General features: G+C 44.7%; 1 protein-coding gene and 1 pseudogene across 1 annotated transcript in view; one reads left to right on the top strand and one right to left on the bottom strand.

The window, feature by feature from the left end:
- ARHGEF3 (Rho guanine nucleotide exchange factor 3) overlaps window positions 1–22,787 on the bottom strand; it is a 286,293-nt gene that overhangs the window by 226,975 nt on the left and 36,531 nt on the right. The window lies entirely within an intron of this gene.
- Window positions 18,876–20,681, top strand: LOC118633472 (annotated as a pseudogene).

Below are 22,787 nucleotides of genomic sequence, written 5' to 3'. Positions count from 1 at the left end.
CAGCGATCCCTGGTGACTTGACAAGAGGAAGCAAGTGGATTTGGGGGACAAGAGCTGAGAGGCACCTAAAAGCATTGTTTGCAGAAAATACAAGTTGATGGGGATCTTAGGTATTGGCTAGTCCACTGAAGTTATTAAAATGTGAGCTCCCTGAGGGCAGGCATTTCATCTGTCTTTTTAATGTTTTATTCCCACTCTCTGTGTACCTGGCACATGGTAGAGGCTCAATCAATATTTGTAAGACCTTCCTGAACTTTCTTGACTTTTTTCCAGCCATGGAGTACAGGTCACTGGGAACTTCCTGTCCTTAACAGGATGGTATGGAAGACAAATCATACATAAATTATACCAGCATGAAATGTTTCATTCCCCTCCCTTAAGTTAAAAACAAAACAAAACTAGAATTAATACTACTTGGCATTTATTCAGCATGCAAAATAATGTGTTTCCCAGTTACTTCCCACTGACATTCTGATCTCCATCATCAGTGGATGGATGACTTCTCGTTGGCAGTACCAAACTTCAAGCTAATTGTAAGCCAATGTAATTAGCAAAAAGTACAGAATATTTTTGAAGGGATATTTTATAACAGAGGTCTTCTGGAAATCCAATTTAAGAAAATTATTTTTTTCATATTCTCAAAGTGCTGACCTGCAAATTATGTTTCTAAAATGTTCAGGGGCTGCTTTTAAAAGCAAGAAGGACATTCTCCCTCTCCCCCACTGGCAGCCATCTGAATTACAGCGCATTTTCCATGGTAAAGGCTTCATTACATCCTAAGGAAATCCGCATCCTGCACCCCCAGGTTACAGCCTAGCGGACAGCCTCACGTCCCTCCGGAAAGGATAATTAGTTTACTACCCTTTAATCAAGAAGCAGCAGATTGTTGTTTTTCTAAAGGTTTGCCTGGGGAGAGCCCGTTCTTTCCCGAGTGTGTTTTTCCAGCCAGGACTCTTTGTGCATATTCTACCTTCCCATGAGCCAACACTGAGGGCTGCCCCCTTGTCTGCAATGAGAAACTGAAAATTCCCAATGGTGAGAGCCCCTCAACTCCACAGATGTGGGATCAGGTCCAAGTCATCCCAACACATCAACACCTCTCACCTTTGACTTATGGACCGGGAGAATCCTCGGTCTTTCTGTCATGGAGAGTAAGTTCTTAAGGGTTTACTTTTTAAAAAGCCAACAACAAACAAAAACATGCACCAGATCCTGTTCTAAGTGCTTACTAAATATTAACTCATTTAATCCTCAAAACAATTTTATGAGCAGGTACTTTTAGTATTGCCACTTTACAGATAAGGAAACTGAGGCTCAGAGAATGGCTTGCCCAAAATAACACAGCTAGTAGGTAGCAGAACCCGGATTCAAACCCAGGCAGTCTGGTACCAGAGAACTGTTCAAACCATTGCAGAAGCACCAACAACAGAGGAAAGGAGACAGAAACGAAAATGCTTACGATGTACTAGGCCCACAGCCAGTGCTACTAGGTTGGCTCCTCTTTAAATGTAGTGCAATTGGAGTTTAGAAAATAATAAAGAGAAGAGATTGGTCTTATTTATTGGTTTCTCTACATCTGCAAATAAAAATTCATGCAGATTAATTGGTATACTTTACTGTGTGCATGTTATACTTTAATAAAAGTATAATTTTAGTTTAAAAATTTTAATGACTGAATTTTCTTAATGTTGCAGGGGCGGGGAACCTTTTTCCTGCCAAGGGCCATTGGATATTTATAACATCATTCGCGGCCATATAACATTATCAACTTAAAAAGTAGCCTGCTGTATTTTGGTCAGGCTAATTTGGTGAGATGTGTGATTTTAGCTGGTATTGATTTCATGGGCCTTATATGGCCCGAGGGCTGAACGTTCTCCGCCCCTGTAAGGGGATTTGGATGGAATAAACAATCCTTACAAGACATTTTTAAAAAAATCACCCTTACGTATATTTCTAATTTTTGTCTTCAGAAGAAATTTAAGAAAAGTCTTTGGACTTGTCCTATCCAACTATATGTAAATCAGGAACAAATAGAAAAGAGATCAATTCATGTTTTCCAAATCCTGGAAAGCTCTAACTCAAAAAGTATATTGATAGACACCATACTTCCCTACTCCCTATCTAACAGGGGCTTCATGAGAGCTTTAGCCCAAGGAGGAGAAGTCTTCACACTTTATTCAATCATATATTGATCAGAAGCTAATAAATCAGTATGTAGGTGGCCCAACACCTCCAAAATGAAAATTGCAACCCTAAAAATGAGTCCTTAGAAATGGGCATCTCTAACAAATGTCCTGTTGATCCTAACACAGTTAAAAACACCAAAAATTCTTAAATTAGCCAGCATCGCTTAAAGCAATTTATTGACTCTGATACAGGACCTACCACAGTCTCCAAGGTAATTAGAAGCTCCATAAATGCTGTTTTTGGCAGTGACTGGGGCCACACATAAAACATGTTTATTCCCAAACTGTCAGTGAAGTATGGGGGTGGGGGTGGGGCCATGTCTACTTGTTACAGAGTATGTGCAGAAAGGGAAAGGTAATGCCAAGGGCACCATCCCAACTAAGACTATTCCATTACTGTGACAGAGCAAACCACCCCCCAAATCCTGGGTAAGAGAGGGTGATTCTGGGTAAGAGAACCACGCAGAGTAAGACATTCTGAGTAAAAGAGGGAAATATTGTCACTGTATCTCATGGCTAATACAGGTGCTAGCCAGAGAGCCTGATTCCAGGATGCTGGCTCCTAACCGCTGGGGATTTTCCTGGCCACCTAAGCCACAAAGATCACAAACTGGGGAGAGATCAATGAACCGTGTTGATCAATGATATTTACCAATATTTTGATCAAATATGGTCCACCCAAAGCACAGGGTAGAGCAAGCCCCCACCCCATTCTCTTGGGCACCTTATGTTCCAGCCCACAAGCTGGGCTCCGGTGGGAACAGGGCCCATGCTTGCATCAGCGTTGCCATAGCTGCTGTCATGACAACTACCCCTTGTTGCCCAGGCAAACAACTATCTCTCCTGGCTTGGGAGCCCTGATTCAGGGATGCAGCCCCTGCAGAAACTCATCTTTTCACTTGTTTCCATATTGCTCGAGTCTTTACGAGATGGAGAACCTACTGGGGGTTCCCCAGGTCTCTACATGCATTTGGCCCAGACTAATATGAATAAAGGCCAGCAGGGAGATGGGGCTCAGAAAGGCCATACAGACTGCAGAGTGGTGGTTAACCTCTGCCGGGACCTCAGTGCCTGGCAGGGCTGAGTTTGAGTCTTGGCTCTGGCATGTGCTAGCTGGGGACCCTTACCAAATGTTGTGGCCTCTAGGAACGCATGTCTTAGAATATGAAGAGGAATAATACTGGATTTTACGCTTTATAGAGTTGTCATGAGGTGTAAGTAGACCCAAGTATATAAAGGACACGCAGAGTAAATGCTGGTTGTCACTGGTGGCTACTAATAACTGTTATCACCAATGTGATGGTGCTGGCAGAAAATCAGAAGCCCTCACCCCCGCCCTCCTGCCCTTTACAGCCCAGCGGCCTGGCGTGCAGACAGAAAGCACTCCTGTCCACAGCGCAGAGGATTCGAGGGCTGGACAAGGCCAGTCGCTCGCCCAGTTCGCACATAGCCGGCCGAGCGCTGGAAAACATGCCAGCCGTCAAAGGGGACCCCAGATTCAGTACCCTTCCTACTAGGTCATATGGCTCCTTTATTACCTTTATTCAAAATAAACACCACTGAGAAAAACCATCTTTTAAGATACTAAAGAAATCTTTAAAGCCAAATGGTAGCATTCAAAATTTTCTTTAAAATTCTGAAAAAAGAATGTCTGCGCTGTCAGCAGTGGTGGTCTCAGGGTTATCACTGGTCCAGGGAAGCTGCCCATGCCACGCCACACGTTCCTTCACTGTCTGCACTTTTATGTATGCACATATGGATTTTGTAATCAGTAAAGAATTTTTCTTAAAGAAATAAAGCTAAAATGCTTTGCTACGACATAGTTTACAAAAGAATAAACCCAAACAGCCAATAAACGCACAAAAAATGTTCACCTTCACCCTCCTTAGTAACTGGCAAAATGAAGATGTAAATAAGATAGCATGTTTGCCTTCCACAGGGGCAGTTTTTACATGGTGATACCGGTGTGGGCAAGAGTGCAGAAAACGGTCATTCTTTTACAACTGTGAATGTATACATTGGTATGATGGTTTCACGGGCCAACTTGGCAGCATTTTTCAACATTAAAATGGCCCAGACCTTCACCCTTACAATTGATCTGACAAAATAACCATGAACACAGGCTTAGCAACAAGGACACAGCTCCCATACTGTGTCAGAGGGAGAAGCTAGACATTGGACTCAGCCGTGACGAGGGACTGACTGCGGAGGAAGTCCTACACTTTCAGTATGTAAAACAGTGGCTGGGAGCCTTGTTACTCCACACTAGGAAAACACAGAGTTTTCTGGATTTGTTGTTTTTAATGACTTCCTTCCATGCTGCACTCACTCTGTTTTGCAGCCAAGTAAACCCAGATCCAGACCTATTAGACAGGTTTCCCCAAGTGGCTAGGACAGGTTCGCAGTGCATTAGCCTTCCCAGGTGGCAGAACTGTCACCTTCCAAGCAGAAACAGGGTCTGTGGTGGGGCCAAACTATGCCCTGGTGCCACAGAAGGCCCAAGCTGGGTGTGGGGACATCTCTACAAAGACCTCTTCCCCCAAGAAGCCACCCCTTCCCAAGAGCTCTCAGCCCGTCCCAGCTACCAGGAGTAGGTCGAGACAAGGACTAAAGCTGGAGTCCGCGAGCCAGGCCCTATCACTAATAATAAAACAGCTGCCCCCAGAGGTCTGCTCTGCACCAGAGTGCTTGTCATCAGTTACCTGTGACCCCACAGCAACCTGACAAGGAGGCCAGCTCCCCTGTCTTAAATCACCTAGCCAATGAGAATGTTAACTCCATTTATGTTCTTACCCTTTCTAGATACCTCCGTTTCCTCATCTGTAAAGTAGGGAAATAATAGCAACCACCTCAGAAGGTTTGCTATGGGGGTTAAGTGAGTCAATCTATACAAAGTGCTTAGAAGATGTCCTGACCCACAGGAAGCTCTGTGTAGCTCTCACTGGGTCAGTGAGGCTGCACAGAGCTGTGGCTAAAAACAAGGACTCTAGAGCCAGCTTCTGAGGTTCAAAACTCACCCTCTGTGTGGTGTGGAGCAAGTCACTTAGCTCTTTTTGCCCCAGTTTCCTCATCAGTAAAATGGGAAGGAAAATAATGGTACCCACCTGAGTTCGAGAAGGATCACATTATCTACCTGAGTTAACGTACTTAGAAGAGTTAAGAACAGTGTCTTTCATATAAGTACAGTGTGCCTGCCAATAAGAAGTACAGCATGTGTTAGCTGTTATAAATATGATACCACTCTGTCTCCTAAATCTACCTACAACAGTAGTCATCATTCTGGCTGACAAGAACCTGACACAAGTTTCCCTAATTAATCCTGACAGAGTAGATGTGATTATTGTTAGATTTACAGACGGGGAACTGAGGCACGGAGAACTCAAGTAACTTGGCCCAGGCCACACAGCCAGGAAGCAGCAAAACTGCCAGTCTTCAAACCAAATCAGTCAGGCCCCAGGGCTCTTGACCTCTGCACTGCACCGCGCAGCCCGACACCCGGAGCCCTGGCGGTGCCTGGTGAGACTGCATGCCTCCCAACACCTCCTATGGAAAGATGATACGGGCTCTCCAGCTTTGAGATGACTCCCGACAAGCCCCCCTCCGTGCAGCATGGACTCTGACCTGACAAACAGAAATGTTAAGTCACACAGTCACCAAGGAGCAATCCCTGCCATCCCTCCCTATGTTCCCAGGGAGATACACTGGGGTGAGTCTAACTGGAGATGAGACATAACCATCAGAACCAAATCCAGGAGCAAGGGAGCGAATCGATGTCTTGGAAACACATGCTGACATCCCTACAGCTGGTTTCCCCACAGCCGTCAGGTCATGTGTTGTTTAGACTACGGCCTGCTCACAAGTTCACGCTGGGAGAGGAAGCCAGGGTACATCTTCCTAAATGTGCCATTCCGGCCTTGGAGAATGACATTCATGGCAGTGAGTTCATGTCTGGTCATCAGACTAAAAACTGACAAAGCTTCTCGCACATCACACGGCCAGGTGCCCCCAACACAGAGCATAGCTGGAGCAGAGGCAAGCCTTACCTCCTCCGTAGCTTCCTCAGCTAGTCACCGAAAGAGCTAGTTGTTGGGGTGGCTTGGGGGGGTGGGGGGAGGCTACCTGTGTGTTTCACCAGAATCCATAACCCTGTATTGTTTGAAACCCAGAAATTTGATTACATAGTGTCTGTTTTCAAATAATGCAAAAGGATCCTCAGAGAACCAGCCGGTCTATAACCCTCATTTAGACACTGGAAAACTAAGAGCTAGCTCAAGGTTATGTGGTCTGTTGGTGACAGATTGGGAGCCTTGAATTTCTCCCCGTTTATAGGCTCTTTTCATCCCTTCTTGCTCTCTTTTTTTTTTTTGCTTTTATCTTTAGTTAGAGCAGGAGGGCGAGAGGAAGGAAGAGAGAAAGAGAAACATCAACGTGAGAGAGACACATCAAGTGGTTGCCACCCACATGACCCCAGCCAGGGCCAGGGACAAACTGCAAACAAGGTACATGCCCCTAGTGGGAACCGAACCTGGGCCTCTCTGGTCCACGGGCCAATGCTCTAACCACTGAGCAAAACCAGCCAGGGCTCTTTTTTTTTTTTAAATTCTCACCTCAAGGACATTTTTTCCTTTTATCTTCAGATGGGGGGTGGGGAGAGAGACATCGACTGGCTGCCTCCTGCATGGCCTCCACCAGGGCCGGGGACCACACTGCAACAGAGGTATTGAATCCATGACTCTTTGGTCCGTGGGCCGACAATCTGACCACTGAGCCAAAGCGGCCAGGGCTTTTTAAAAACTTTTTATTAATTTGTTTCTGTTACAGATGTTTCTCCTTTCTCCTCCATTGACACTCTCCTCCTGATCCCCCGCTTCTTGTTCTCTTGATGCAAGTGTTGCTACGATAGATACCAGCTGTTTCTCACTGCCCAGCACTTAGTCCCCCTTCTGCCAACAGCACCCTGATTTTGTTTGGGGGTGCCCTCTCCCTAGTGCTTAGACCCTGTGATTCAGGAAGGGCTAGCCCTAGGCTCCTGAGATGGGCATGAATTTGTGCAGGGCATCTTGTACAGAGAGCCTACCTTAGAAGGAAGCTACTCTAGGGAAAGCAGAGCAAGAGACCCAGAGAGTTAGATTCCTGGTAACATGGACTAGCCACCTGGATCCAGCTATGCCTGAAGGTAGGAACTATCACTGGATTTGCCAATTGAGTGAGTCCTTTTTTTAAAAAAAATTGCAACAGTATGTATTATATTTCTGCCACATACAACCAAAAAAACTATGTTTTATTTCTTTGTAAAAGGAAGCAAATGACAGAATGGAAATGTTCCCAGGAGACCCCCCCACACACAGTGCCTAGCATAGTGCCTGCCACACAGTAAGCGTGATACATATGTGATGGAGTGAAACCTCTCCTTCAGGTCTCTTCTCAGTAGGACACTCCCAGACCACCCTGTTGGAAACCACAGCCCTCCCCAGCCCCGCCACCCCCACCCCTGCCCATTCCCTATGGGGTTTAACACCATCAGGCCTATCCTATGACTTACTTATTGGTCTTTGTTGGTTTTCCCACTCAAATGCCAGGAGAGTGGGGACTTTTGCCTACTTTGTTCACTGCTGTATTCTTGGGGCCAGATTAGTGCTCAACCTCTGTAGGTGCTTGGTATACATCTGACGAATGAATGATGAGGGCAAGGACGACAGAATGAGTGAGGGCATGGAGTGAACAGAGAAGAGTGCCCAGCACATGGCACGCACACAGGTCCCCACCTTCTGTTGCCTCAGTCAGCAGACTCTGAGCTTTCTTAGACATGGGTCCTCTTCCCTCTTCCCCGAGCCATGCCCACAATCCAGGCAACCTGACGGTTCCCCATCTGTTCTGGTAGCATCACCAAGAATTAAGACAGGTAGCCCTTTGGGTTATCAAGCTGTTTTCCTTCTTTTTTCCCTGCTTATAGAAATATGATATGATCATTACAAGAGCATATAATATAAAAAATAAACAATGAAAAATCATAATATTTTAACCTCTAAGCAAAATTTGGGGTGCAAGTCATAGACAGGCAGACTACTAATATATTTTGCATGACCCACAAGGTGGATTTTGGCTTTGCTGTTTTTTTGTTTTGTTTTGTTTTTGTTGCTTCTACCATCTGGCTCCAGTTCAATGTCACAGAGGGCCCTCATTCCCACATATGACAATGGCCAGTGGGGTTGAGGGGCAGCTGCCCCTTTCAGCTGGAGCATGGGCTCTTAGCGTCTCTGCCTCTGTCTCCTGTGGCCCTTGCACTGCCCTAGCAACTGGTTTCAGGTGCTGCCTGATCCCTGTCACATGCAGAGCTGGTGACTCGTGGCCTGATGTATATGCCTTCAGACTTTGCTGTGCTCATAAAGCTTCCTAGGAAACCCTCTGAAAATTTCTCCCTGCCTCCCACAGTGGCCTGGGATACTCCAAATAGCCACCTGACTTCCAGTGGGTGAGAACCAGCCCCTTCTGCCCGCTCAGCAAGCCGGGCCAGGTTCAATGTCTCCTTCTCAGACTACCCCAGTTCAACACCTGATTTCTACACACATTAACACAGCCTCTCGGTTAACCCCACATGGGAGGGTCCCACAGTCCTGAGCACCTACTAGAACACCTTTTTCACAGGGGAATTCAAATCCAGTGTTTAAATCCAGCCCCCCACGTGGACAGGCTTCATGGATACAGGACAGCCTCAGGGTCGGGCTACCACGCACCGTGGCCTGCAGGCCCAGAGACCTGAGATCTGCTTTTCCCTGTGTGTTTGTTTTCACTCCAATCCCATAGTTAATAACTCCCAGACTGCTTCACTGATTATTGTTTTCCTGGAACCTAACGCTGTTCCACACAGAGGTGGCCCTCAATCCATGACAGATGGATGGTCGGAGTGGACTGACCCACGATGGGGGGTTGGCTGCTTATGCTTCAGGGTGGAACGGGGAAGTCCCTCAACTGCAATTTCTAATTTGCCAACGTCACGAGCAAATGACTATATTAAAATGCTAAATTTCAAAGTATGGCATAAAGTTCCATAATGAAAAAACTCACATGTTAAAAAAGATAATGAAAACACTATAATACTGATAGTGGCAGAATTTTCTTTCTTTTATCCCTTTGTGCATTTTCCACTTTCTATTTTATAAAGTCCACTTCTAACTGCCAACACCGAACTATAATCAAGTGACTATTCGGCCCCCTGGACTGCATAGATAGCGCAGCACCGAGGGCGCACCGAGGAAAGGGTAATATTTTGACTTCTTTGGTTCTCAGAGTGTATTTGAGAGGGAGGGAAAGAAAACACGGAGGTGAGCCGGCCTTCCACAGTGGAAAACGATCCTTCAAAACTCCTCGGTGGCCCTGTGCTGACTGATACCCCCACCCCCACCCGCTATCAGCAAAAGCAACATTAGCTCGCCTTCCGGATCCTGGAAATCCAAAATATTATGGGAAATTATATTTCTTTTGGAGCAAAGGACGGTAATTTTTTCAGCACTGGCCTACGAATGCTTCCAAAGAAAAATAGAAACATAAGGAGATCTTCTAACACAAACACATGAATGTAAATGAAAACAGACATGTGCCTTGAAAAGCACACTGCTCGGGAGCCGGCACCAGCCTTGCCCCTGGAACGGCCGGAACGCACCTGCACTGCAGGGCCTGCCTGCTGCGGGCGCGGCGTGTTCACGCTCCTGGGGGCCTGGACGGGTCTCTGCCGCGGGGCTGGCCTCCCAGCATGTTCCCCAAGCATGTAGGGTAGGCAGCGAGAGCCCAGGCCAGCTCCTGTGCAAGGACAGATGAGGACACCCCGGTTCTGAGGCGGGAGTGTGCACCGCGGAGGACACAGGGCTGAGCAGTGGTGTGCAGCCCTCCTGCCTCACCCCTCGCTTATTTCACAATCATTTTCCGAGTGCTCCTGGGTACCAGGCACTGGTGAGAGAGAACCAGGCAAACCTCAAACTTGGAAGCAAACGGGGTGTGTGTGGGGGTGGGGGGGAGTGGACCCTTAAACAATCAACCAAGTGGATGACCACGATAATTACAGATGGTGATATGAGCTGGCAAGTGGGAAATAAAAACAAGGAGCAGAAAGGTGTTTCTGTTTTCCCAAGAGGTGCTCAGGAGATCCTCAGCCATTGAGTTCATCAGCCATTGAGTATCGTGCAGTTACAAATGCCCCCGGGGGCCCCGCCAGACAAAATTTATTAAGAGATTGCACTTAGGTGCTGGAGTCTATGAGGGATGCATGAATCACCAGCAGAGTGATTCATTCTCTCTCTCTCTCTCTCTGTCTCTCTCTCGGCATCCCCACCACCCTAAGGCCCCAGCATCAAGACAGGAAGTGTGAGTGTGGAACAGGCCGGGTCTTTAGACATGGACGGACCTGCACAGGTTTCCCAGTGCCCTCAGACTGAATTCTGATTTGCTTAAGGACACCTGCTGCCACTAATCCCCTCTCCCTCCCCTTCCTCAAGGCACTCCTCCCTGACCCTCCCTTCCACACCACTCTTGGAAGTACTTATTCCGGGTCGTTTCCCAGATGTAGACTGTGGGGGCAGACTTCGGTCTAACCACCTGAGGGCTGGTCCTCAGCTCCCAGAGCGGCGCCCAGGCCTGGAGGGCTGAGGGGAGGCACAGAGAGAAGAGAAGGAAACCTTTTCTCCACCATTTCCCGAAGGCCCAAGCCTCCGTTTGCACGTCTGTAAACTGAGTTAGGACCAACCTGCCGCAGGGTGATGGCAGCGTGTTGTCTTCCCACCTAGCAGCCTGTATTTTATTTTACTAACTCATTTTTTAAAATACATGTTTACATATAGTCAAATTCACTTCTTGGTGAGTTTTGACAAACTTAGAAGTGTATGACCCCCACCACAATGAAGACACAGTTCCATCGCCCTCCGAAAGTTCCTCCTATGCTGATTTGCAGTCAAACCCTCCCCCCTACCTCGGTTCCTGGCAACTACTGATCTGCTTCCTGTTTCAAAATGTCATGGAAGCGGGATTATAGAGCAAGTAGTGTTTTATGTTCACCTTCTCTCACTCAGTATAGTGCACTGAGATCCGTGTGCGGTGCTGTGTGAATCAGGGGTTTGTTCCTCTTCATCATCTTCTCCCAGAAGGCAGCCTCATCACTTGGGGATGGGGTTACAGAAATAACAGTGAACCTGCTGCCTCCTACACCCCGAATAATTTAGCCAACAGCTTTCTAGAACCCAGGCCGGCTCGGGAAGGAAAGGCGAGATCTGTGCAGGGCCCCCGCCCAGCCTCTCTGAGGTTACTCTTCTGGAAAATGACCAGTAACACCCAAACTTCCTCAAAGATGATGCCGGCTCCAGGTTGTTGACCCAGAAGGTAGAGCACCATTGGGGAATCAGGAGCAAGACTAGCTTTGGAGGGTCTTTAGCTTGGTCTGACACATATGAAGTCTGAGGGCCCTTGCCAGGTACAGAGCAAGATCCGGAAAACAGCAGGGAGCTGGGATTCGTGGCTGAGGTAAAAGAGAACGCCCTGGTGTGGATGGGCTGACCAAAGGCAAGAACCGACAGTGACAGAAGAGGCCAGGAGCCACAGACATGGGGAGGGGTGTGCCCGAGGGCGGGGGTGAGGGCAGCAAAGGAGCAGAAACAGAGTTGTCCAGAAGGAGATGGGGCCAGGGCCCAGTGCTGTCAAAGGGGAGCAGCCCACCTTGCAGACTGTGCGAAGCCCACCTGATGGCTTTGCTCTCAGGACGTGACTGACAACCTGTTTCAGGACAGTAGTGGGAGCTGGAGGGGGCAGTCAGCCGGCCACGCTCCGAGGAGGAGAGTGGGAGAGAAAGAAATGGAAGCAGAAGAGAGGGTGAACTCTCTTGAGAATATTGGGAGGAAAATGAAAGAGAAAAGCAGATGGTGATGGTCGTTACAATATTAATAATAAGTACTCATAATGGCCCATGGGTATTGAATACCTACTCGGGGCCAGGTGTGTGCCATTGTCTCAGATAATCCACACAGCAACCTGATGGGCAGATTCTGCTAAGACCCCATCTCACAGATGAGGAACCTGGGGCATAAGGCGAGTATTCTAGCAGGTCGGGGAGCTGAGTTTTGGCTCTAGGCCTCACCCTCATAGCCTCCCCAACCGCACAGGAGTTTAGCCCGCTGCTGGCAATGCGAAGGCTTAGCAGGAGCCAGGGAAGGAAGCATGTGGCCCAGGAGGGAAGGAGCCACTGGAAAGGGAGCTGGAAGATGAAGGAACCCACGGGCCATGCAATGGATACCGTTCCTGAGTGTGCCTTTGAGCCTGGGCACTGGAGGTTTGCTACATTCTTTTTAGTAACAGAATCCGCACGTCAAACCCGATCCTACTCAAAACCCAAGACGTCAACTTGGTAGAAGCAGAGTTGCTCTAACTGAAAGGAAGGAGGGAGACAAGCTGAGCCCACCAACCTCCCTCCACCCCTCCACCTCCATCCTGGTGGCCACTGAGGAAGGACCGTTCTCGGAATGAGGAATTCCTTAGGGCCTCCTCTCTCAGATAAACACTTCTCGAGAGCTAGTATGCTCTCTCCTGCTCCCTCTCAACTTTCAAGTATTTAAATAATAACACACTCAAAATTAAAATTAATTAGAGAAGTACTGTGTCTTGTAACTGTACCACACTGTCCAGCCCATAAATCGGACTCAACAAATGGGTGATGGAGAGGTCTGGGCAATACCTGTGTGAGGTCAAATCTGGATCCTCCCTCACCGGCTAGGTGATCCTCAGCAAGTGTCTGACCCCCAGAAAGCCTCAGAATACCCAGCAGTTCCCCCCACCTCTTGGGATTTTAAGGTTAAATAAGCTGACTCTTATAGGAGCACTTAGCACAGTGCTCAGCTAATGACAAGAGCACAATAAATGTTACCTGTCAGTATTATGAATACATCGACAGGATTACAAATACACTGGGGGAAACAGAGAATCCACGGGAAGGAATTAAAAGGTCCCCATGGGAAGCAGTGTCCTGCATGTCCCAGGGTTGTTTCTCCCTAAGACTGGCCAGTGAATGCTCTGGTTTTTTAAACCATCTCTTTCATTTTTATACCAATAGGAGGTATGGCCTGGACCATGTAGGTGTGAAGGTCGGATTCATCTGGAGCTAAGTAATTATTGATTTATTTTTTTGTTTGGCTTGGTTTTATTAATCCTTACCCAAGGATATTTTTTCCATTGGTTTTTAGATAGAGTGGACAGGAGGGAGGGGGAAAGAGAGAAAAACATCACAGTGAGAGAGACACTTCGATTGGCTGCTTCCTGCATGGCCCAGACCAGGGCCAGGAACTGAACCTGCAACCCAGGTGCATGCCCTTGACAAAAATCAAGCCAGCAACCCTTCAGTCTGCAGACCAACACTCTAACTGCTGAGTCACACCAGTCAGGGCTGGAGTGAATTATTTATTAACTGGTGTTTATGCAACACTGTGCCCACCTGGCCCCTTTCTGTCTGAGTCTGTGCTCTAAGAACCCTGGAGAATGCACTGCCCTCTTATGACTTTTCTAGGGCTTTGGATGCTTGACAACAGTGGTGCCCATGTTCAAATTAATCTTTTGAACACTGCAGCTCTAAACAGGGCAAGCCCCACCCTTGAGAACTCAACATTAAATTAAAAACAGCTAGAAGTGAATTTTTTTCCTGGGCTGAGAGCAAGAGACTGCAAGGTTTCTGCCTCCAAAGGAGAACAATTCCAAGGAGAAAAACAGCACTGAATGTGAGTGAGGAGTGCCCTCTGCTGGCCAATATTGGAAATCCGCAGCTGAAAAGATCCCCCTCTCCAGGAGGGCTTCAGCGGTGCTGCCTGGACACATCAGTCTTACACAAATACCTTCTGTCGTTTTTTGTTTTGTTTTATTATTAATATGAACTGCAAACAAAAGGGAGAAGATCTGAGAGAAAATACAGGGTCACAGAACATTTCATTTCACTCCTCAATTGTTTTTCTTGCTGGTGCACTTGAATATCACCTTAAAATGTCACTTTAGAATGTCACCTAAAAGGTGAATGCTACAGCTCTGCATCAGAGAACCCACACGACTTGGGGAACTTGACAAGTGTCTGCAGGTGGCCCACAAAAGCATCCCATTTCCATTCTAAGAGGCTGTCCTTTAAATCAGACTCCAAGCTTCACAGACAAGATACCCCGAATCAAAGCTACCTGCTTCTTCCTGGAAAACCCCAGTGGGTCTGAATGCAGAGGCAGCAAGATCCCAGTGGCCCAGACTCTATGAAGTTAGGATGTTAACTTGTAAAAGATTGACAAATAATTCTGACAGGTTTAAAAAATAATTCCCAAAGTTATAGTGTTATTTTCCTGTAGGACCTTAAACAGTTCATATCTAAGTTTGTAATCTTATCCCAACATTCTTTTCCCCACATTTTTCCATGAATAAATAAATACACACACACATATGTATACTCACAATACCTGTGGGGGGGCATATACATACACATGAGAGTATATGTATGAGTATATATACATATACACACATGCATGCATATATATCTATATATGTATTCTTCCTGTATACTTCTTAGAACCAGCTCTCTTTTCCTCAGCCATACAGTACTCTCATTAATGACTGAAGAGGCAAAGTGTATATTTGTACAAGAATAAAGGAAAGTTTACAGAAAAAAGTGGCCCTTTGTATGAGTGCTGTGAGATCAGAAGAATGGTAAGGGGAAAGCATTCCCAGCAGAAGTGACAACATGTGCAAAGGCCCTGTGGCAGGAAACATGACACACAAGAGAAACGGAAAGAAGGCCATGCGACCTCCAACATCTGTGATTGGGACCTTTCAACTAAAACCTGCTATATCAACATCATGACATATTGTCCTAAGAACACAGAACTGGCCTCAAAGGATGGGAGAAGAACTGTGTTCCCAGAATCATACTACTGTAACTCTGTTACCCTTCTGTAGGAATTAGGGAGGAGCCAGGTAAAAGACAGCTGGCAGTGTCCCAGTTCTCAGGAGGAAGAAGACACCTCTGTACTAATGCCAACCTCAGCACACAGAGAAGAATTGTGACCCCTGGGCATCAACAGCTCTGTGCCAGGCCCTCTGTCAACCTCGGTGCCTTCTCTAGTTTGGTCCAGCCCCACAGCCTGCTCACTCACCCTGTCAACACAGCATAAATACCTGTTCAAGAAGGCTTGTTAGACCCTACAATAGGATAACTCCTACACATTTCCACCATAAACACTGCTGTACACTCAATTCTTACATCAACCCTCTGAGAATGGGGATTTTTCTCCCTCCCATAATGCAAACACCAGCAGCCCTGGGGACAGAAAACCCTGGCCAGAGGCTGGTAATTAACTATGTGACTTTGGACAAGTTGCTCAACCTGCCTGCGCCTCAGTGACCTGCTCTGGAAGGGAAAATTCCCATAGCTCATTAAAAGGCTCAGTGATCATGGATAAAAGCATATTATATATTATAAAATATAATATACATGTGTTATTTTCATAGTTGTTATGAGTATTAGATGCTATTTTAAAAATATCACGACTTTAAATAAAAAATACAACTTTATATAAAACTTGGGCAAAATTTCCATATAAAACTACAAAGACAAAAACATGATAAGACATGCCCGGCCGGTGTGGCTCAGTGGTTGAGCGTCAACCCATGCACTTAGAGGTCGCTGGTTCCATTCCCGGTCAGGGCACATGCCCAGGTTGTGGGTTATGTACATCCCTGTGGGGGGCATGCAGGAGGCGGCCAACTGATGTTCTCTCTCATCCATGTTTCTATCTCTCTCCCTCTCCCTTCCTCTCTAAAATCAATAAAAAATAAATAAAATAAAAGTTTGAAAAAAAAAAAAAACATGGCAAGACAGCAAGGTAGAAGTCTACGCGCCAGAGCAACAGAAAGCCAGCTGGCGCGTTTCTGGGGCGATGCTGCGTCGGGCAAGGGCTGGGCAATAGCCTGCTTCGGCTCAGGCACCAAAATAACAACTTACAGAAAGCTTAAGTCAACACATTCAGCTGGTTTTTTTTTAAGAGACCACTTCACAGAGAATATGAGTATTTCTCTAAAATTATTTGTCAAAAAGGGAAAAGAACTTCGACAACCCCATTCATTTCCCAGGGGAGTTTTTTGGTTTTTGTTTTCATTATTATTAGTCTTAACTGTCTCAAGATACTAGCACTCATATGGAAGGGTAATCTTTTGATGTTTTTCTTGTTAGACGCAGAACTCTACACAGCATCCACTTCCCACCTTCTCTGGAATCCAGGATAATTGAAGAAAATAAGATATTTAGCCAGAATGATGGCTGGTGCACACGGCAGCAATTCTTAGCCTTGGGTTTGCAATACCTCAAGATATCCACTATATCAAAGAGTAATGTGAAATGCTAAAAATTAAAAAATAAAATCCAGACGCATCCATTCATTTTAACTTACTTTATAAGCTTTATGCTCCTTTAAGAGCTGACTCATGGCTGTGACAGCAACAGACAGTGAGTGTATTTGTGGCATCTGGCACACAGGAGACATGCAATCACTAGTTAAGTCGGTGAATTCCAAAGTGCTTGGAAATAAAATAATGTGTTCAAGAGTCTGCCACTAGGGGCCCCTGCCCATGTGGCTCAGTTGGTTGGGCGTTGCCCCATGCGCTGAAAGGTGCTGATTACATTCCTGGTCAGGGCACACGCCCAGGTTGTGGGCTCAATTCCCAGTAGTGGGCATGCAGGAGGCAGTCAATATTGTTTGATGCTGTGCTCTCATATCGATGTTTCTCTCTCTCCCTCTCCTTTCCTCTCTCTCTAAAAATCAATAAACTGTTCTTTAAAAAAAAAAAAAGAGTCTGCCATTGGAGGCAAAAGAGAATAAATTTTCTTAGCATATGATCTTTCATATCCATCATTATTTCTGACCACAGTGACAGAAAACAAGAAATCAACTACGGAGAAAACTGGAAAAACACAAATATGTGGAGACTAAACAACATGCTACTAAACAACCAATGGATCAAAGAAATCAAAAGCTATCTTGAAACAAATGAAAATAAAAACATAACTTTTCAAAATGCATGGAATGTAGCAATAGTAGTTGTAAATGGGAAGTTCATAGGTATACAGGCTTATGTCAAGAAACAATAAAAATCCCAAATAAACGATCTAACTCTACACTTAAGGAACTAGAAAAAACAAACAAACAAAATCCAAAGTAAACATAAGGAAGGAAATAGTTAAGATCAGAGGGGAAATAAACAAAATAGAGATTTAGAAAACAATAGAAAGATCAATAAAAATAAGAGATGGTTCCTTGAAAATAAAATAGACAAACCATCAGCCATACTCATCAAGAAAAAAAAAGAATCCAAATAAATAAAATAATAAATAAAAGAGAAGTTACAACCAACACCACAGAAATACAAAGGATCATTAAAGAATACTATGAACAACCAATAAATTTGAAAATCTAAAAGCAATGGATAAATTTCTAGAAGGATATAGCCTTTCAAGACTGAACCAGGAAGAAATACAAAATCCGAACAGACATATTACTAGCAATGAAACTGAAGCACTAATAATAATAGAAAAAAAACTCCCAACAAATAAAAGTCCAGGACTAGATGGCATCACAAGTTAATTCTATCAAATATTCAAAGAATAATTAATACCTATCCTTCTTAAACTATTTCCAAAAATCAAAGAGGTTGAGGTCAGTTTGGCTTAGGGGTTAGAGTGCCAGTTGTGGACCTAAGATTCTCGGGTTTAATTCTTGGTCAAGGGCACATACCTAGGGTAGGGTCCTTTGGGAGGCAACCAATCAATGTGTGTCTCTCACACTGGTATTTCCCTCTCTCCCTCCCTCCCTCCCTTCCATTCTCTCTACAAATCAATAGGAAAAATATCCTCGGGTGAGGATTAACAGAAAAAAAAAAAAAAATCAAAGAGGAAGGAATGCTTCCAAACTCATTTTATGAAGCCAGCATTACCTTGATATCAAACTCAGACAAGGACATTACAAAGAGATAAAATTATAGGCCAATATCCTTGATGAACACAGATCCAAAAATTTGCAACAAAATATTAGCAAACCATATTCAATAATACTTTCAAAGGATTATTCACCATAACCAAGTGGGATTCATATCAGGGATGTAAGGATGGTTCACCATCCATAAATCAATTAATGTGATACATCATATTAACAAAATAAAGGATTAAAAAAACCCTCATCTCAATAGATGCAAAAAAAAGCATCTGAAAAAATTCAGCATCCTTTTATCATAAAAATTCTCAACACCTTTCAGGTCAGGCTCTCCCCCTCCCTCCCCTCTGAACAGATGGCTGCAGTGAAGGGAACTGTGGTCAATGTGGACAGGGGTGAGACAAAGTTGAGAAAACAGTGGTGCCCTGGCCGGTTTGGCTCAGCGGTTAGAGTGTTGGCCTGCGGTCCGGAGAGACCCGGGTTCGGTTCCCGCTAAGGGCACGTACCTCGGTTGCAGTTTGTCCCCGGCCCTGGTTGGTTGTGCGGGTGGCAACCACTCGATGTGTCCCTTCACATCCATGTTTCTCTCTCTCTCTCTTCCTCTCTCTCCCTCCCGCTCTGTCTGAACAAAAAATGCAAAAATGTCCTCGGGTGAGGATAAAAAAAGAGAAAACAGTGGTGGTGATCATTAGTTCCAAGGTGCTCTGCCATGTTGACGCAAGCTGCTATAAGGCTTGTTAAGGGGTCCCTGCGCCAAACCTCCTGGGCACAGTGGGGGCAGGAGGAGCTGCAACTGGGTCAACTTGCTCCTTTCACAGTGCTTCACAAGGACAAGCCATTTTCTCATAAAAGAAGTGAGCTTAAAAGATGCCTAAAAGCTGAGAAGATAATGGAGAAGGAGACCAAGCAGAAGGAGCTCAGTGAAAAACAACCAAGGCAGGCCACTGCTGCGGCCACCAGCCACACCACGGACAATGATGTGGTGCAGAGGAGGAGAGCCTGAACCCAAACCAATACTGCAAGATCCACAGCCAAAAAGTCCACCAGCTACAGGTCAATAGCGAAGACCTATACAAGTTCCACACAAGTTCCATGCAGATGTCTTGCACACTAACTTCATCCAAGAATACAGTCACCTGCAGCCTGGGGACCACCTGAGGGACATCACCTTAAAGGTGGAAGGTAGGATCCATGGCCAAAGAGCTTCTGGGGGAAAGCTTATCTTCTATGACCTTTGAGGAGGGGGGTCAAGCGGCAAGTCATGGCCAATTCCAGGAATTATATCAGAAGAATTTATCCATCTCAATAACAAACTGCATCAGGGAGACATAATTGGAGTTCACGGGAATCCTGGGAAAACCAAGGAGGGTGAGCTGAGCATCATTCCCTATGAGATTACACTGCTGTCTCCTTGCTTGCCTGTTACCTCGTTTTCACTTTGGCCTCAAAGACAAGGCAACGCAATAGGCAAGAGATACTTGGACTTGATCCTGAATGACTTTGTGAGGCAGAAATTTATCGTCTGCTCTAAGATCATCACATAGTATATAAGAAGTTTCTTGGATAAATTGGGATTCCTAGAGATTGAAACTCCCCTGATGAACACCATTCCAGGGGGAGCTGTGGCCAAGCTTATCACTGACCACAGTGAACTGGACCTTAATTTATAAATGAGCATTGCTCAAGAACTCTACCGTAAGATGCTTGTGGTTGGTGGCATTGACTGCGTTCACGAAATTGGATGCCAATTCTGGAATGAAGGAATTGATTAGATTCACAATCCTGAGTTCCCCACCTTTGAGTTCTACATGGTCTACACAGACTATCACATCTCATGGAAATCACAGAGAAGATGATTTCAGGGATGCTGAAGAACATTACAGGCAGTTACAAAGTCACCTACCATCCGATAGCCTGGAGGACCAAGCCTATGAGATTGACTTCACGCCACTCTCCTGGAGAATCAGCACAAAGAAGAGTACAAGAAAACCCTGGAGGTGAGGCTGCCAGAAACTAACCTTGTAAAATTTTTGATGATATCTGTATGGCAGAAGCTGTCGAATGCCTTCCACCTCAGACCACAGCCAGGCTCCTTGATAAGGTTGTTGGGGAGTTCCTGGAACTGATATGCATCAATCCTACATTTGTCTGTGATCACCCACAGATAATGAGGGTCTGACTAAGTGCTCTGAGCTGTCTGTCATGAAGAAGGAAATATGCAATGCCTACACCGAGCTGAATCACCCCATGTGGCAGCGGCAGCTTGTCAAAGAACAGGCCCAGGCCACTAGCAATGATGAGGCCGTGTTCACAGGTGAAAATCTCTGCCCATGGTGGAATATGGGCTTCCCTCCACAGCTGGCTGCGGCATGGGCATCAACCAAGTCACCATGCTTCTCACAGATTCCAGTAACATCAAGGAAGTACGTCTGTTTCCTGCCATGAAACCTGAAGACAAGGAGAATGTACAACTGCTGATACATTGGAAAGCACAACAGCTGGCACTTCTGACTAGAAAATAATAATTGCAAATGGTATAACTCAGGCATCTTGGCACTTCCGCAAAAGATCAAGGACTGCAAGGGAATTCTCCGGTGCTGCTATCCACATTGCAGCTCAGTCACCAGATGAGAGAAGAGACATTAAGAATTTCTTTCTACTCCTTGTTACCAAATAAACCATTTGTCTCAAAAAGAACAACAGAACACAGCTCTCAACAGCGTGGGTATAGAAGGGACATATCTCAGCATAGTAAGACAGACATGGCAAACCCACAGCTAACGTCATACTCAATCGTGAAAAGCTGAAACCTTTCCTCTAAGATCAGGAACAAGACAAGGATGCTCACTATAACCACTTCTATTCAACATACTGCTGGAGGTCCTAGCCAGAGCAATCAGACAAGACATATAAATAAAAGGCATCCAAGTGGGAAAGGAAGAAATAAAACTCCCATTATTTGCTGATGACATAATATATATAGAAAACACTAAAGACTGCAGCAAAAAAACTATTAGAACTAATAAATGACTTCAGTAAAGTTGCAACTTACAGAATCAATATACAGAAATCTGTTGCAGTTCTATACACCAATAATGAGCAAAAGAAGAAATTAAGAAAAAAAGTCCCCTTTACAAATGCATTAAAAAATATAAAATACCTAGGAATATATTTGAGAGGTAAAAAGTACCTATACTCTGAAAATTATTAAGACATAGGAAAAATTGAATAAGATACAAATAAATGGAAGGATATACTTTGCTCATGAATTAAAGGATTAATATTGTTAAAATGTCCTTACTACCTAAAGTAATACAGAGATTCAATGCATTCCTATTAAAATACCAATGGTACACTTCTCAGAATTTTAACAGTTAATCATAACATTTATATGGAACCACAAAAGACCCAGAATAGCCAAAGAAATCATGAGAAAGAACAAAGTGAGAAGTATCACACTCCTTGATGTCAAGCTATACTATAAAGCTACAATCATGGTATTTATTTATAGTACTAGCATAATAACAGGTATGTAGATCAATATAATAGAATGGAGAGCCCAGAAATAAAACCTCACTTATATGTCCAATTAATCTATGACAAAGAAAGCAAAGCTATATAATGGAGTAAAGATAGTCTCTTCAACAAGTGGTGTTGGCAAAACTGAACAGATATATGCAAAAAATGAAACTACCATTTTATTATGCCACATACAAATATAAACTCAAAATGGATTAAAGACTTAAATGTTAGACCTAAACCATAAAAATCCTAGAAGAAAACATAGGCAGTAAACTCTTTGACATTGCTCTTAGGCGTATATTTTTGGATATAATATCTCCCCAAGCAGGGAGACAAAAAAATAAATAATAAACAAATGGAGCTATATAAAACTAAAAAGTTTTTGCATAGCAAAAGAAATCATCAATAAAACAAAAAGACAACCTAATGAATTGGAGAAGAAATTCACCCATGATACATCCAATAAAGGGTTAATATAAAAAATACACAAAGAACTCACACCAATTAACACCAAAAAAACAAGCCAATTAAAAAGTGGGCAGAGGACCTAAACAGACACTTCTCCAAAGAGAACATACAGAGATAGCTGACAGACATATGAAAAGATGCTCAACATCACTAATTATGAGGGAAATGCAAATCAAAACCATAATGATGCCACCTCACACCCATCAGAAAACTTATCAATAAATCAACAAACAAGTGCTGGCGAGGATGTGGAGGAAAGGGAGCCCTCCTGCACTGTTGGTGGGAATGCAAATTGGTACAGCCACTGTGGAAAGCAGTATAGAGTTACCTCAAAAAATGAAAAACAAGATTACCTTATGACCCAGAAATTTCACTTCTGGGTATTTGTCTGAAGAAATCCAAAACACTAATTTGAAAAGATAGATGCACCTGTATGTTTATTACAACATTACTAGTAATAGCTAAACCATGAAGGCAACCTAGATGTACATCACTAAATGAATGGATAAAGAAGATGTAGTTGTGTGTGTGTGTGTGTGTGTGTGTGTGTGTGTGCGCGCGCTATTTGCTATTTGAGCCAACATGGATAGAACTTGAGGGCATTATGCTAAGTGAAATAAGTCAGAGAAAG

Source organism: Molossus molossus, unplaced genomic scaffold (genome assembly GCF_014108415.1).
Source record: "Molossus molossus isolate mMolMol1 unplaced genomic scaffold, mMolMol1.p scaffold_m16_p_18, whole genome shotgun sequence".
Classification (NCBI taxonomy): Eukaryota; Metazoa; Chordata; class Mammalia; order Chiroptera; family Molossidae; genus Molossus; species Molossus molossus.
This window is presented reverse-complemented; position numbering and strand designations above follow the sequence as displayed.